The sequence below is a fragment of the Lycorma delicatula genome, chromosome 7, assembly GCF_047948215.1.
Source record: "Lycorma delicatula isolate Av1 chromosome 7, ASM4794821v1, whole genome shotgun sequence".
NCBI classification, from domain to species: domain Eukaryota; kingdom Metazoa; phylum Arthropoda; class Insecta; order Hemiptera; family Fulgoridae; genus Lycorma; species Lycorma delicatula.
The window spans coordinates 20,207,486-20,225,361 of record NC_134461.1 but is presented as its reverse complement, the minus strand read 5'-3'; the positions used below and the strand labels follow the sequence as shown (position 1 = coordinate 20,225,361).

Genomic DNA, 17,876 nt, shown 5'->3' with positions numbered 1-17,876 from the left:
AACTGTTCAGTAGTGGAGGAAACGCATCGAAATGTGTTTTCAGAACAGTGGTAGGTATGTAGAGCATATTATATAAATAAAAATGGTTTTCATAAAAAAATGTTTATTTTTCTGTTTGTAAACGTATGGAACGTCCTTTAATTTAAAAGTACAGTCGTATTTGGTTATAGATTCAGAACTATGGTAATTTATAATTTTTATATCTCGGAAGTGTTCAGATGAGTTGTTTGAATGGTGTGCGAGCAAGTTGAATGACAGCCTAACTAAAATTGCAATCTACGAAATATAAACAGGGATTAAGAAAAATTAAACTTGTAGTAAGTTATATATTTTTTAAAAATGAATATTATTGCCAGGATTAAAATTTATCGACAGATGTTTGGACAGCTATTTATTTATTGAATTGTATGTTAAGATATAAATTGTATCTAATAAATTAACAATATTTTAATAAAATAATTTCAAAAATCGCAGTAAAATCTAAAATACTGTAAATTATTATTTTAATTTCGACTATTAGAAGCCAAATTATAATTATGTATATAATCTATCAATCCTTAATTTCGTGACTGTTTTCAAAAAGTCAGAATTAAAAGAACGATTGTAAAAGTTTAGTTGTTAAAACTAATTTTTTTTAAATTTTTATTTTTATTATTTAATACATGGTAGCCCTAAAAAAATGCTAGACTTGTGTAAAACAAACACTGTATGGAAGAAGCGAAATAATGAGGTACCTGCTTTTTAATAAAAATAATAAAGGACTACAATGTTCTTTACAGTCCTTAAAGACGTTGTTTTCAAGTCATGTTCGTGTCCTTATTGCTTCCAAGTGTGAATTAAGAAATTTTGTGTAAAAATTCTTTGCTTTATCAAACTGATATCCGGCCGTATACCATTACGCGATAACAATCCGCTCCTTAGGATCGATGACGAAAAAATTTAAAGCATATTTATGATGTATTCAAATATGTGGAAGAAGACGTTGTAATTTTTCGTTTAAAAATCTCTTGCTTAAATTGTATAGAAAACATTTATAACGTGATTCCAGAGCTATAATCCTAAAAAAATAAAAAGTAATCGAAATCGGTCCAATCGATGAAGATTAAGTCGAACATACAACCGGGTCAATTTTTATAAATTCAGTTTCAAATATTCTGTAATTTCGCATATTGATTTTAAACTGTTTGTAATAATGTAGTATTACTGACAAGGTTAGGAAATAAAATAGGTTCTTATTTTACATGTAGGATTTACCTTAAAATAACAAAACTTTTAACACAAAAGAAACCCCGCTGGTGATGAATATTAGCGGTTGCTGTGGCGCAGTTAATCACCGCTACAACACGTCTCAAAGATAACGGAAAAGTTCCGTTTACAGATTAATAGTACAGCTTTTGAAAGACGTTGAAAGGGATTTAGCGTACAGTTCAGAGTACGTTTGTGTTTATATGGAAACATGTTAATCAGTCGATTTGTTTGTAAATAGTTAATCGAGATTTCTGTTATTCGAGAGATCCCGATCGGTTGCGGTACACACTTTGCTTTGCCGATCTCTATAGAAATTAATCCGATGAACTGAAATCCATCGATGAAAGCCTTTCTAGATAATCCGATTTACAAACATATCACGTGAGATGCAGTGTTACTTGGGACGACTATCTTGTTGCCGGGCTCGTCCTTAATTGATTTCTACTTTTGTTGTATCGGACGTTGAAGTTAATTAATAATTCCAGAATAACGATTAGTATTAAAATTATATTTAAAAAAATATTTAAAAATTAAATGTGAAGAATACAGAACAATTAGTTTAACTAGTCATGCATTAAAATCTTAACTAGAATTTTATACAGAAGAATTGAGAGGAGAGTGGAAGAAGTGTTAGGAGAAGACCAATTTGGTTTCAGGAAAAGTATAGGGACAAGGGAAGCAATTTTAGGCCTCAGATTAATAGTAGAAGGAAGATTAAAGAAAAACAAACCAACATACTTGGCGTTTATAGACCTAGAAAAGGCTTTCGATAACGTAGACTGGAATAAAATGTTCAGCATTTTAAAAAAATTAGGGTTCAAATACAGAGATAGAAGAACAATTGCTAACATGTACAGGAACCAAACAGCAACAATGACAATTGAAGAACATAAGAAAGAAGCCCTAATAAGAAAGGGAGTCCGACAAGGATGTTCCCTATCTCCGTTACTTTTTAATCTTTACATGGAACTAGCAGTTAATGATGTTAAAGAACAATTTAGATTCGGAGTAACAGTACAAGGTGAAAAGATAAAGATGCTACGATTTGCTGATGATATAGTAATTCTAGCCGAGAGTAAAAAGGATTTAGAAGAAACAATGAACGGCATAGATGAAGTCCTACGCAAGAACTATCGCATGAAAATAAACAAAAGTAATGAAATGTAGTAGAAATAACAAAGATGGACCGCTGAATGTGAAAATAGGAGGAGAAAAGATTATGGAGGTAGAAGAATTTTGTTATTTGGGAAGTAAAATTACTAAAGATGGACGAAGCAGGAGCGATATAAAATGCCAAATAGCACAAGCTAAACGAGCCTGCAGTAAGAAATATAATTTGTTTACATCAAAAATTAATTTAAATGTCAGGAAAAGATTTTTGAAAGTATATGTTTGGAGTGTCGCTTTATGTGGAAGTGAAACTTGGACGATCGGAGTATCTGAGAATAAAAGATTAGAAGCTTTTGAAATGCGGTGCTATAGGAGAATGTTAAAAATCAGATGGGTGGATAAAGTGACAAACGAAGAGGTATTGCGGCAAATAGATGAAGAAAGAAGCATTTGGAAAAATATAGATAAAAGAAGAGACAGACTTATAGGCCACATACTAAGGCATCCTGGAATAGTCGCTTTAATATTGGAAGGACAGGTAGAAGGGAAAAATTGTGTAGGCAGGCCACGTTTGGAGTATGTAAAACAAATTGTTGGGGATGTAGGATGTAGAGGATATACTGAAATGAAACGACTAGCACTAGATAGGGAATCTTGGAGAGCTGCATCAAACCAGTCAAATGACTGCAGACAAAAAAATAAAAAATAAAAAAAAATATTAGTACCAAGATTTAATTCTCGGAATGTTCATCTTATATTCCAATTTTTAGATAAAAAATCGAATTATCAACTGCGATGTTTAAATGATTACAGTCGTATAATTTGGGAAACCACGCAAATGGAATTTCCTGGAGAAGGTATAAAAAGAACGTGTAATTTTTTTGGAGAATAAGGAGTTTTTACTAGGAAAATTGATTTTTTTTTAATATTATACGATAACTTTTTGTTCGCATTATATGAAATAAAAAATCATTATAGGACTTCGACAATTAACAAGTAAAACAAAGGATTATTCTTCTTTCTTCGGAACCACGGCAATAGGAGAAATACTCTGAAGTTAATGTTTAATTTTCATAAGATTTCTTTCTTTTTTTTTTAATCTTGTTTATATTTTATTATTACGTTATTACTTAAGCGGCTGTTCCTGAGCAAACGGTTCGTGTTCTTATATAATAAAATAATAGTAACGAATAGGGTTTAGCAGCACGGATGTTCAAACGTTAGGTTGTTGCATCTAGCGGTTATCTGGAGTAATCCGGTTACTAAATGCGAGTGTTATCATCTTATAGTGCGTGCGATTATTTAATACGGGAAGTCGTTGGAACATATTGAATACAATTGCAAAATATACGTAATTTATGTCGGTTAAGTTTAGAATCCTTATAAAATTTCAACCGTTTCTGAAGTAATTTATAACCTCGTTTGAGTTGATAATAATAGCGTATTTATTGTAAGTGCACGCACTTATGTAATAAATAAAAAAAAACCTTCTTCGGAATATCTGAGGATTGTGAAGGGTTGGTTTATTAAAAAAAAAAATAATAATCATGAAAATTACCTTATAGAATTTGTTTCACGAGATAATGTATCTTTTCAAAAAGAAAAGGAAAAACATTGTTTTTGTGCTTAGAAAAATATCTTAACCGATCCATCATGAAAGTTTGAAAAGGATTGTATGTTTTACAGCTCCTACGAAAAGATGACAGGTTACGCATGATTGAATCTCATCCTCGCTACACGACCTTGTCGATTTACAGTATTCTGTAATAAATTAAAGTTGATTACTCGTAAAAGTTTTAGATAGGACTTATAACATAATTGAAAAATAGGAAAAGTTTTTGATGTTTATTAAGAATATGTATATCAATTGCCCTTTTTAAACGTTTTGATGTTTTATCAAAATTGATATAAATTGATTTTTTTCTTGAATTTTTAATTATACGAAATTATTATTAGTTTCTGAATCTAACACGGACTGACTAGGCAAATATCACTTCTTTATAGCTTTTTTCTTTTTCCATGCGTTTTGAATTTCTTCGGCACGGCTTCGTTTTTGTTCATCTGTCCATTTTCTTCCTATTGTTATTTTTCTGGTACAAGAATTTTTATATGGAAAATTATTCTTCGGAAGTCATCTCTGTCGTAATAGCTCTCTTCTTTCAAGCCTATCTTTTGGAGGTCCTCTTCCATCATTATTTAATTTTCTTTTCGTGTTCCACAGCTTATCAAATAATTGTTAATTTAATCTGTTTGGGTCCTTTACCAGAAATTGCTGGACGTGTTATAAGATGATTTAATGAAATCAGTTAGTGCTAATTTCACCCTCGGATTCATCTTTTCTTCCTTCTTTACCTTCTGAAACTTTCTTTCCCGTATATATATATATATATATATATATATATATATACACATTCTCTGCTTCTTTCTTTCAATACATTTTCCTTTTGCTACCTTCCTTTTCAAGTCGGCAAACTATCCAAATATTTAAATGGCAGTTTTTATAATCTTTCCTTCTAAGGATCTATTAACATAAAATGTTCTCAATTAATTCACAACAGTATACCGCGTACAAAAGTTTTACTTTTGAAAATTTTACTCTTTCACAACAAACATTAGTTATTTATAATAATTATGTATATTCTAATAACATTAGGATAATGTTACTCATTAACGTTATTATTTATAATGATCTCCAACATCTTAAAAATATATTAGTTATATACATATATTTACAAAAATATCCGCAGTAAGATCGCTTAAAAATCCTTTTATCGTATGCAATGGTTAAAAAAACGTGTATTTTATAATTAATACGTTGTTTTTAGTGCTAATTATTAGAATAAAGTGCTTGGTTTTTAAATTATGATATTCCATTAGGTGAAGGTTATCCTTAATAGACGTTCTTGTGTATTATAAGTAAAATTAACTTCACGTATTTTTATTGGTGTATTAGCGTGCGTGCGTAAGAGCTTGTCTATTTTATACAAAGTAAAATCTGTCTCGGTATTAAATTACATTGTTTTTTGTTTATTATTAACTTTCCCGGATTAAGTTTACTTTTTCTTTATTATCAGTTTATTTATGATACAGCCTCTGAACAGTAGTGGTTTTTTGTCTTCGGTTCTCTTACTTTTATTTAGCCATTAATGCGAGTATAAGATCGTTAAATGTAATTTTTTTTTGCTCCTATTAAATTATTATTAATAAATTTTGCTTATAAATTACGTTTGTTAATGTAATAATAAAAGTAAATCTTGTTTTGTTTTTTTTTCAGGTAAATTATCCACGTCAGATCTTAACTGATGTATACTGTTTATTTTAATTTTACACGAATCAGAAAAGTTGGTTACTGAAGAGTATAAAATGTTTAGCGATAAGGTAAGATTTGATATTAGTTTTTTCCTCATACTTAAGTAATAATTTTTCTTTTAAATTACCCTTCTTTGTTTGTTTTTTATATGAACATTATATTTTTAATACGTATTCCTTTATCTCTTTTTTCGGTCGTTCAAAGGTTTATCTCAGAATTAATTTTATTTTTGAAGTATCGATTTAATACTTTTTTTAAGAGTATGACGATAAATTTCCGTTAGGTTAATAGAATCTATAATCCATTTTCCTTTTAGATATTGCTTTTAAGTATTTCATTTTACTATCTTCGTTATTTTTTTCCTTTTATTTTGTAAGCGCTTAAAGTACATCGCGTGTATGATGTAAATTTTTGTTATAAAAATCTGGATGGTAAAATATATTGAATATAAATATAAAACAAATGTTCTCGAGTAGATGTTTTTTTTTGCTTTCTTGTACGAAGTAAAGGATGTGTGATCGCGAAGAATTTCGGTTTTCAGATTTCAACGGAAATATCTATTTTGACCATCCTTGAATCCGTTTTGACTAGTTTTGGCGTGACGTCTGTACGTACATACGTATGTATCTTGCATAACTCAAAAACGATTAGCCGTAGGATGTTGAAATTTTGGATTTAGAACTGCTGTAACATCTAGTTGTGCCTCTCCTTTTGATTTCAATCGACTGGATCAAAAGTGTCTAAAAAAAGCCCAAAATAGAAAAAATTCGGGTTTTGGACTTTTTCTTAACTACAGTAAACCCTTATTGAGAGCTTTTCAACAATATATTTCATAAGTGGTACTTATTTTCATCGGTTCCAGAGTTATTATTTTTTTTTTTGTCTTCAGTCATTTGACTGGTTTGATGCAGCTCTCCAAGATTCCCTGTCTAGCGCTAGTCGTTTCATTTCAGTATACCCTCTACATCCTACATCCCTAACAATTTGTTTTACATATTCCAAACGTGGCCTGCCTACACAATTTTTCCCTTCTACCTGTCCTTCCAATATTAAAGCGACTATTCCAGGATGCCTTAGTATGTGGCCTATAAGTCTTACTTATCCAGAGTTATAGCCAAATAAAATTTTAATTAATGAAATATTTGGATCTTACAAGGGGAAGGTACATCGCATCGGTTCGAATCCAACTTCATTTCCGACTTTTATTTTAATTAATTTAAATATATTGATTTTCTAATAATTATTAACCTGAGATTGTAAAAAAATTACAATAAATAATAATTCAATAATAGCAATAAAAAAATTAAAAAAATATGAAAAAATCAGAAATTATTAGCGGGATAAAATTTTATGTACTTTTAAAAATGTGTATGTGTAATTTAATAGGCTTACAAAGAAGTCATATGTTGTCCACATCAGATTTGGTGAAACATCTACCTGTTTTATTTATGCATTTGTTTTAGTCCACTTCATTATAAATATCGCTGTAAAATTTAGTAGCCTTCTCCTGTTTCGTTTTTGTTTTCATTTTGTTGATGGTTACACCATAATAATTTTTAAAAAAACAACATAGTATTAGATAGATATAAGACATATATTTATTTAAAGAGTAATAAAGGACTTTTACTCTAAACTAATATTTCAGGTAAGATTGCTGAATTAATAATTATATAAATATCTGATGTTAATAAAAACTAATAATTTAGCAATTGTGTAACTGTCCATTTTATTAAAGAATTGGAGGATCGTATCTCACTTTCAAATGAATTAAGTTTAACTGAAGCAAAAAATGTGTATACCTATGTAATGTAATAGGCATACTAGGAAGTAATTTGGTGTCCACATCAGATTTTTTTAATAAAAGGTTTATTTTAAATTAGTATTTAATGATAATTTTCATAACGATCGTATTTTTTTTGTAAATATTATCTACGACTTTGTCTTAGTTGAAGATTATTTATTTATTTAGATAAAATTGACTAGGAGTCCCAGATTTTCAAAGTTCTCGCCTGACAAAGAAAATAATTAAATAAAAAAATTATTAACTTTTCAACCAATCCTTGTAATTCTGTACGTTTAGACCGACGACTTTCTAACTTTTTAATACCCCTAAATTGATGCGATTTATGTTACCATAGTGTCTTTCATTGATGATACAGCTTTGGTATTTTCGTGGTATGAAGTACATAAAAGCGCTAACCGTGGATTACTTATGGTAAAAGTATCGGTTTGAAACCCGTATTCTTACGCTCGACAAATAAGACGAAATATTTTCTCGCTTACTGAAATCGGCAAACTCCCTCGTGAATTTCAACTAAAACTACGTACATGTTCAGTAAACAAGAGCGAATCGATAAACAGTAACTGACGTTGTCAGTCAATAGACGAAGTCGAGTCATTAAAATATATCGGAATATTGGACGATCATATGAATTAGAATGTACAGTATTTAACATCAAGACTAAAATATTATTCATATATTTTACAAAATAAACAGAATTAAAAATCTTTAAATAATTTGAATTTTATATTTTGGATATACTTTCATTCTCTTACATATAATACCCAATTCCTTACAGGAACATATAATACCCATCTTAAAAATATATTTAATTAATATAAATTAAATAGTTTTTACGTATCTTGTTACAAAAATCATATATTTTTATTTAGTTAAATATTGTATTTTTAATTAGTTCTTTTATTAATCATCCTGTTACAATTATATAACTCGCGGCTAGCGTTCAAGGTTTCTTTTGCTACCTGCGTCAAGGATAAATACGTTGAATAAAATTGTATTTTTCAATTGACAATAAGTATTACATACTACATATTTATCCGACACTGTAAAATAAGCGGCTGTCTCTCTATAATAAGCAGCTTTGACATCTTCATTTCAAATCAATCGTCGTCTAGTGAGCCGTTTCTTCAGGTGTGGGAAGGGGAAGTAACCTATGAGAGCCGAATACGGCGTTTTGGGAAGCACTTCGAATCGTACAAAACTGAGTTTTGCAGCAACTACCAGAGATTTGTGTGCAGGTGTATTATTGTGGCGAAAAAGCACTTTATTTTTGGGCAGATGTGGACGTCCTAGCTTTTAAAGTACTCGTTCGTAGGTCCAGTAGTGAAGCCTAGTACTCCCTTTTACCATGTAGTTTATGACCACCGAATGGAACCGTTTTCGGAATCTTTGGCGGCACTTTCAATTCTTCTCATACTCTGGTCTCTGCGTGTAATGGTGAATCCATATTTCATCTATGTTTCATACGTGTTTCTACACGTGTAAAACGTCGAAGAAACTCACACTGCGTAATTCCGTTTAAATAATTCTAAACACCGTCTAGAAGTGTTCGGTCGACTGTTACAACATGCGGTACCCATCGAGCGGAAAGCGTTTTCGTATCCAAAAAACGGTGTAAAATTTGGTGGACACGGTCTATCTAGATGGTTACGATGTCAACAAGCTCGCATATCATCAGTCGGCGTTCATTTAATAAGGTATTGTGGATTTTTGTAACAATTTACCGGTCGTAACGGGTTTTGGCCGTCTCGAACGTTCTCATTTTGGGTGGATGTACGACCACGTTTAAATTCATTAGTTTATCGTCGAAAAAAACGGGTTTGTTTTCGCCAAAACGTGGTTAATGTCGAAACCTAGGGGGAGATTCTTTTAAAGTGGATGTCTAACTCTTTCTGTATCTACGTGGGGGTTAAACCTTGTAAAACAAAGTGCTGTTAACAACTCGAATCAATTTTTCTGGAAATGTCAAAACTTTTTCCCTTTATTCGGTCGCCAGAACCAAGCAACTAACGCATGAGTTTGAAACTTCGCAGAACGTAGTATCTAAAAGATTTTTCTTTAATATTTTGGTTATTTGGTCATAATTGCGGCTTCTCTATGTCAATTCGAGAAATTTCTGGATGACTAGAATAAAATCAGCTGTTCGGCTTATCGGTTAAACTCTCTCTCTGTTTCTGTTTAGCCTCCGGAACAACCGCAAGGTATTACTTCAGAGGATGAATGAGTATGGTTTTAAATGAACCTCAGTCTTGTTCAGTCTCAGGTCAACCATTCCTGAGATGTGTGGTTAACTGAATCCCAACCACCAAAGAACCCGGTATATACAATCTAGTATTCAAATCCGTATAAAAGTAACTAACTGCCTTTACTAGGATTTGAACCTTAGAACTCTCGACTTCGAAATCAGCTGATTTGCGATGACGAGTTCACACTAGACCGACCCGGTGGGTTAACTTTAAATATTTGTTGCAACAAAAATTTTTTTCCTCTTTAAAATCGATGATTTATGCAAGAAAAGTTAAAATATTCATTAAGGAACAATTTCAGTTAAATCTGAACTGAACGCTACGTATACATTCATGTATACTTTAAAAGAAATAAAAATTGTGTAATTTGTTTCCTAAATAAATAATATCTAATTAAATTGCCATAAAATGAATGAAGATATAAAAAACAAATTTTAATCGGTCAGTAACATGTATGCACCGATTAAGTAATTAGTTTTTAAAATCAGGTTTATTTTAAATAGATTTAATCATAAAATTCATAAATAATAATTAAATTCATCTTGTATCTTCGTTTTGTCTAATGGTATGTTTCAGGAAGAAATTCCGATCATAAGATATATGATTCATTACATTCCAGTGCTTTAATGAATACGAAGCCGTTAATAAATAATCAGCGGTAAACAAATAATTTTTTTACACACCTTGACTACGGCACGTAGTTAATACGAGCGTCACTGCCCGGTAGTTGCATATTTCACTGTCGGCGTTTGAGATTTTTTGGAGGTTAAACAATTACTTTTAGGCTATCAGCCGTTGCCCGCTTCATTCGCTCCGAAAAATAAAGGTAAAAAATATTTTACCTGGTTTCCATTTCCATCGATTATTAGTTTATAATTTCCCAAAGCTCTGCATCCATTATCAACGTTGACGATACGTTTAAATCTGGATACTGGAAACGAACGACTCCGCTCTGTAGAAAAACCTTAAATACCTTAATTTTCTAAAATCTTAAGTAATTAGCAGTTATTATCCAGCAATGACGAATTTTAACTTAATTTGCAGTGTGCAGATTTTACTTGATACATATATATGTTAACAGAATATTATTGCATTTTCACGTCCATACATTTATTTTTTGTTTAACCTCCGGGACCACCGTCAAATATTGCTTCAGAGCATGAGATGAATGATTAGTAGCGTGTGAAAATGCCATGCCTAACTGGGATTCGAACCCGGGACCTCCGTATGAAAGGCTTATATCCATACAATTATATGATCTGTTGTTGTTGCTTAACGCAAAAATTGTAAAATTAGTCGTGTGAAGTTAATTTAGAGGAATGTAAGTCGATTAATTCTGTATGATTAAACGCGAGTATGAATATTTTTGAAAAAGAAAAAGCATTAAGTAAGTATTTAAGTTTATTTTTCAGATCGTTATTTAAAGATTACACATTATACGATATGTCCTGTCATGAACTACGAGTATTAGTTGTTCTAATCACGCATAACAAAAGGAGCTCTTCCAGCAACTTAAAATTTATAATTAATTATAAAAATGATTAACGCCCTATATTAATATTTATAAATTATAAACCCGTGTAATAAATAAAATAAACATAAAACTTTATGAAGCGTTAATGAAAATTGTTTGAGCACATATTTGTACATGGTCAACGGTGATGCAAAATATTTAAGCTTTTTTTAATTTATTTTGGTAGGAAATAATACACTATAAAAAAAGTTCAAATAAGGAAAAAAAGAATCAGAAAAAAATAAATAATTAAGCAAAGGAAAACTATAAAAGAAAGTTAAACATCAATTTTTTATATATATTTTTTTAAGATACTTACATTTAGGCATATGTGCTGTTTTGTGTTCGACGAAAATAATTTTCTCGTTTGATAATAGAGGTGACTTACATTTTAAGAATAAATGACTTAGATGTGGTTTATCAAGTAACACGCACAAGATTGATTTGATTTTCAGTTTTCTTTACTTAAGTTGAAGTTTGAATAAGGTGGATGCGTACGAACGCCGATTGGTAATTTCTGCAACACAACTGCTAAAGCAGAAAGAGAGAAAAAACAGAGTTAAGTTGATAGTTTATTCTTTGTGATTTTTCATCAATCGCAGAATTTTACTTGTATCGCTTAGGTTTTTCTGGAAACTTATTAATAATAAACGATTTTGAGTAAATAGGTAAACATCTCATTTTATATTCAAGTTATTTTTATTTAACGTAAAATTTTAAAAGTTACCGAACTAGTTATAGTACACTCTTCTTTTACATTAAAATCTTTTACAAAAGATACATCATGTTCATAAAAGTTTTATGCAGAACTAGCCGAGATTACTTTTAAGAAAGTTATTATTTATTTTATAATTTTCTCGTTTGTAAACTGTAGGATTATTTTTTAAATAAAAAGTAAATAAATAAAGGTATAATCGAGTTTGTATGCGGGCTATTGAATTTCCTACATCCTATATTGTTACTTTAGGCCGTTGCGGCTTTCACCTCATAATTTCCAGTCCTACAACCAATCGCTACTCAGCAATACCAATTTCACGTACTACTGATCGAGACTTCCGGCGACCACTAATCACATTACGAGCGCCTTTCCCACTACCGCTACCGTAACCGCCAATCGGGTTAATGTAGTCTCATTTAAAATAGTACTATACAAAATGTAATTTTTCCTTGTTATTATTATTATTTAGGTATTGATGATTATATTAGTAATAATAATAATTATAGTTTTTTGATCAATCATGTCTTTAAATTCAATTGTTTTTTCGACAACGATTGATATACGTTTTGTTTGTGTAGAAACTATACCGGTTTCTAGTCTTCGGTATTGAACCTTTCTTTATCTCAGTGTGGATTACGAAAGTTTTCCGTCGATTAATACAAAATTTTACCAGTAATAAAGTGTCAATAATATGCGAACTGGACGATTACATAATCGCCAGGTTTTATTTTTGTCTATCACGAAAATTAAAACTAACTACTTCACGTTTTTTCTTGTATCTTAGATATTTTTTTATTTAGATTTGAACTTGAGTAACGAGAATAAAAAAAAAAACACGCAGCAGACGTATAAACCAACTATGATCGTGTCAACCGTGAGCTGTATAATGATATTAGTAATCACAAGATTTAACTAAGCTTGAATGATACCTACTTTAAACAGATTTACAAGATAGCCTTGGCTTGCCGTTATTCATTAATACATTCGGCTAATAAAAAAGGAGACCGAAAACATTTTCATTTTTGTAACGCTGTGCCTGGGATATATGTTTTATTTTTGTTTGTGGTTAATAATAAAATTGGATGTATTCGATAACAGTTGACGGTGATAATAATAAGATTATTATTTTCTGTTAATGCAAACACCACAGACATTGTCGAACACTGCAGTTTTCTTAGCACTATTAGGAGGAGATAAAAATTACAGTTGAACTTTTTCATTTATCTAGCTTTTGTTTTTTTTTTTAAAATAAGAATCAAATTCGACTGGAATTTTTTACGCAAATTCGTCAAAATGTTTCGTTTTTTTTTTGTTTTAGATGAAGTTCCTATGGTGATTCTGTAGCAAATTACTTACAAATTACATAAGTGAAGATTTTTTTTAAATGAAAAATTATTTGTTCTCGTAAACAATTTGAAGGAGTTTTATTTAATTATCTGATATAGTAAGAAATAATTAAGATAATTGAGTATTTTCACACTAAACTTCAAACTAATCGGAAAGTTATAGATAAAAAATATCCTGCATTCCAGCTAAGTTAGCTCACGTTCGGTTATAGTCATTTAACGTAGTTTTTCCGAGTTCCTGTTTTTATTTTTATCAAAATAGTTTATTTTTAGTTAATTATGAACAGTTTTTTAATGGCTCCCTGAATTTTAAATAGAAATAATAACTAATGAACTTTAAATAAAATACTAAATAAACTCTCTCATATCCTGTAATATTCCCTATAATACTAAATTACACTCCCCATTATCTATACCCGACGGGGATGACCGATTGAACAGGTGTAATCGTAGTTAAAGTACCCCTACATTACCTTTCTTTCTTTTTCTGTTTAGCCTGTAGAACCACCGTAAGGTATTACTTCAGAGGATGAATGAGAATGATATATATGAACGCAATCTTGTACAGTCTCAGGTTGACGGTTGCTGAGACGTGTTAGTTGCAAAACCCATTTGTGGAACCCAAATTGTGTGAAATTGCGTTGTGTTGTGTGTTAATAGCAAAACCCAACTACCAAAGAACGCCGGTATCCGCCGACTAGTATTCAAATTCGTATAAAAGAAACTAAATTTACTAGGATTTGAATCTTAGAACTTTGGATTTCAAAATCAGCTGATTTGCGATGACGAGTTCACCGCTTGACCGACCGGTGGGTTACTCCTATCTCAGTAATCAGATACACATCTGACATTCATCGCTACGATGAATGAACGTTGATTCATTAAGGACGTCGATGGGATTCCAATCTGTACCGGCAACAATAGAAACAAAAGAATGTATCCATTACTTCTCGATAATTATACTACTCTTACGTCCAGCGCTTCGTTCTAAAGATATATATTCGACGTAAACTTAATATGAAACGTTTTGCAGGAACCAAAAAACAACAGTTATTAAAATACTTAAACCGTTGTGTGTTTGCCGATAATGCCCGATGCATAAGCACATTATATAATAGTAAAAATAAAACTGTTCGATTCTTTTATAAATACCAAATTTTTGGAAGCCGGCTTCTCCAGTCAAAAAATCGATATTTAAAGAATTTGATAGTTATTATTCTTTTTCTTTTTAGTGCATTTTTTTACGTGGATTTAAAAAAAAATTATTACTTTTATTAAACAATTTAAGTTAATATTAGATAAACTTAATAAGTTATTTTTTTTAGATTACATAGCAATATTCTATTTTACCAATCTAAAAAGTTCACGTACTTAGTAGAGAACTGTGAATCCTCTGCCATTTTATTAATAATAATAGATACCATTCTCATAAGTTTTATTAGTTTACTAGCAGACCCAACAATGTTTCGCTATTGTTGGATTTGAGTACATATATATACATTAAATAAACACAATTGAAAGTTTGAAAACATTAAAAAACTGAACATTACGGAACTTCGCAAAATTTAACCTTTCACTATCTTCCTTTTTCCATTTTTCCCTTTACCCCACATTTTCCCTTTTTATTTTTTCACTTTCCGCTTTTCTCTATTCACGTTTTCCCTTTCCCCCGCGTGTAAATCGATTCAGTAGTTTGTTTGTCTACAGCGAACACTTACGAACATTGCCTTTTATATATATATATATATATATATATATATAGAAGAAGAAAGTCTGTTTGTGTATTTGTTTGTCTGTTTCCGTAAATATCTCGACACCTGCGCCACCTAGTAGGTATAGTTTTAGCAAACTTTTTCTTTTCACGTAACTAATACATATTTTGAATGTGAGCCAAATCGCACCATAAATACAATTTTTCCAAATATCTTGACTCCAGCGCCACCTTTCTTTCTTTCTTTTTCTTGTTTAGCCTCCGGTAATTACCGTTTAGATAATACTTCAGAGGATGAATGATGATGATATGTATGAGTGTAAATGAAGTGTAGTCTTGTACATTCTCAATTCGACCCTACCTGAGATGTGTGGTTAATTGAAACCCAACCGCCAAAGAACACCGGTATCCACGATCTAGTATTCAAGTCCGTGTAAAAATAGCTGGCTTTACTTAGGGCTTAACGTTGGAACTCTCGACTTCCAAATCAGCTGATTTGGGAAGACGCGTTCACCACTAGACCAACCCGGTGGGTGACCCCAGCGCCACCTAGCTGGTCCAAACTAATTCAGAAATCTTCGGGGACGTGCGCACAACTCACTTAAGTTTCATCGCATTCGGATGAAAGGTAAAGAAACAAACAAACATTCATTTTTATATACATATATATAAATATAAGGTAAGATTATTATATTTTATGCAGATGCTTCTCAGAATAGAAAACGAGTATGAAATCGTAAGCTGTTTTTATTTTGCAGATCAGAAAATGGTTTCAAAAAATATTGGATTTTATTTTATTAAAGAAGAAAATACATCGAATTAATAAAAAGAAAAGACTTACATAAAAGTTCCCCGCAGTTCAGTCGGGGAAGAAATTAAATTTACGGCTAAATATAACGGTCCTGGAGCTAACGCACTTTTCTTAACTAATTTACATCAAATTCGAAGCGTTAAAATTTTTAACAAAAAGGTCGATAGGAAATGCTGTGGGTTGCTTTTATAAGTAATAACATGACACATTTTTGTTTTTATTTATTTGTTACTAGTAATTTTTTTAAACAAATTATTGACTCGCAACTAACATAATGAACCGATCGGCATTTTACCAATGCCGATTATGATCCGATCATTTTGGTTATAGATAACATCCCAACCCCGTAGGGGAAGACACCCGCCTAGTGACGTTCCGGTCGACTCCTCCACCCCCCCCCCATCGTTACTTGCCCTGTTGGGCTTTAACCTGGAATCGTCTATCGCCTTCGACTTTTACATCTCATATTAATAAGCCTGGCCTCGTTGGGATGCCATCGATGTAAATGCCTCGGTAGACATTTGCATCGGTGATTTAATAACTCGGCTTATCGCCTTCGCTGTAGGCCTCGTCCGGACATCTTGAATGTCCTACATCGTCTCCCTCTGAACCAGCTAACAGAGTTCGCGAAAGCGCGAACCCCGCGCCTAATTCTACTTGTTATGAGCCAATTTCGTGAATGTCTCGTAATTCGAGGCAAAATAACACAACATACCACCAAACATGTTGATCGCAACAATGAAATTTAGTCCTAGTTTCCTTAGTGAACTCAGCATAGGCTTTAAATAAACGGCCTCCGGTCTGGTCTACCAGGGAGAGGCGGATTGATCGCCTACTCCCACTCAGCTCCACCGCAGAGTCCCGCGTGACATTCACCACTATAAACGTCGTCGCGGTGCCGCTACACCTCACGGTTGCCTATGGACCATTGGGTCCCATGGCCTTCGGCAGTGCAGCCGCATCCCGCCGACAGTGTCGTTTGCTCGTTTTAAAATGCCCTCGTCTACACCTCACGGCTGCACGGCAACCCATGCCCATCGTCAGTGCAGTCGCCGTTCCGCCGACAGCTTAACAATTAACAATTGACACCTCGGTTATAGATAACAGGAAGATCCTATAGTTTTGTTAGTTTTTAAGGTAACTCTCTGTATACCTTTTGAATTTTAAACAAGGTATTTGTACTGTTTAAGCCTAGATTTCTACCGCAACAAATAATTCCATTTCGGAAAATTTTTTTTATTTTTAAGCAAGCTTTTTTCAATCTCAACTTGTTTATTTATCTATTTATTTGTATTCTATTTGTTCTGATTATTGTAGGTTTTTTTTATTGTTAAATGACATTAGGGTTCAGAATTAGATCGCTTGATATTCTAATCGCTTCAGGAGATTCTGATATATCTATTATCACTTAACTCTAATATTGAAACATTTTCTATGCATGTTGTTAATTGTTTGTTTCATAAGTAATTATTTAGTTTTTATTTCATTATATATTAAAATATCGCTTAATCTATTGTATTATATCCGTTAAATTTAAATAAATTTAAACCGTCTGAATTTTGTTTACTTGCAGTATTAGTAAACGAAAAAACATTCGTGTATTACACCTTTTATTGTTATATACGTACAAAACGTAATAAATAAAAATAACGCGTGATATTTAAGGTCGGTGTTTTAAACTTTTCTTTTTTTTAACGGTGTGAAATATTTTGTGATTTATTTCACTCGATAAGAGGAATAAAGGCTGATAAAACGGTCAGTAACCCTTTTATCAGTCTTTTATGAGCCGGTAAATGTTTTTAAAAATTTACAGCTATTTGAAGTTTAAAGGAAATTTTCACTTGCTTTAAAGCCAACGATTGTTGAACAGTGCAAAACTATTAAAATGATAACGTTTTTAATAGCTTTGAAAACTAACCTTTTGTTTAGCAAATACAAGTAGCGTATTTCATTGCTCCTTACCTATTTATTTTTTTCATTTTGATAGGTAGTATAATTTTTAATTTTATAAATTTTTTGCGTACATAAATACTTGTTTCCAAAGAGTGCGTTTCTGTATGTG

At 31.5% G+C, this 17,876-nt stretch overlaps 1 protein-coding gene across 9 annotated transcripts in view; it reads left to right on the top strand.

Annotated features, from left to right (window-relative positions):
• Positions 1 to 17,876, top strand: part of LOC142328124 (EEIG family member 2) — a 528,939-nt gene that overhangs the window by 386,076 nt on the left and 124,987 nt on the right. The window contains exon 1 of one of the 9 annotated variants that reach the window (XM_075371647.1): positions 5,655 to 5,736. The exons of the other annotated variants lie outside the window; for them this stretch is intronic. The gene's annotated coding sequence lies outside the window, so the exon portion shown is untranslated. Of the gene's footprint in view, positions 1 to 5,654; positions 5,737 to 17,876 lie in introns of those variants that run through there. 9 annotated transcript variants of the gene reach the window in all.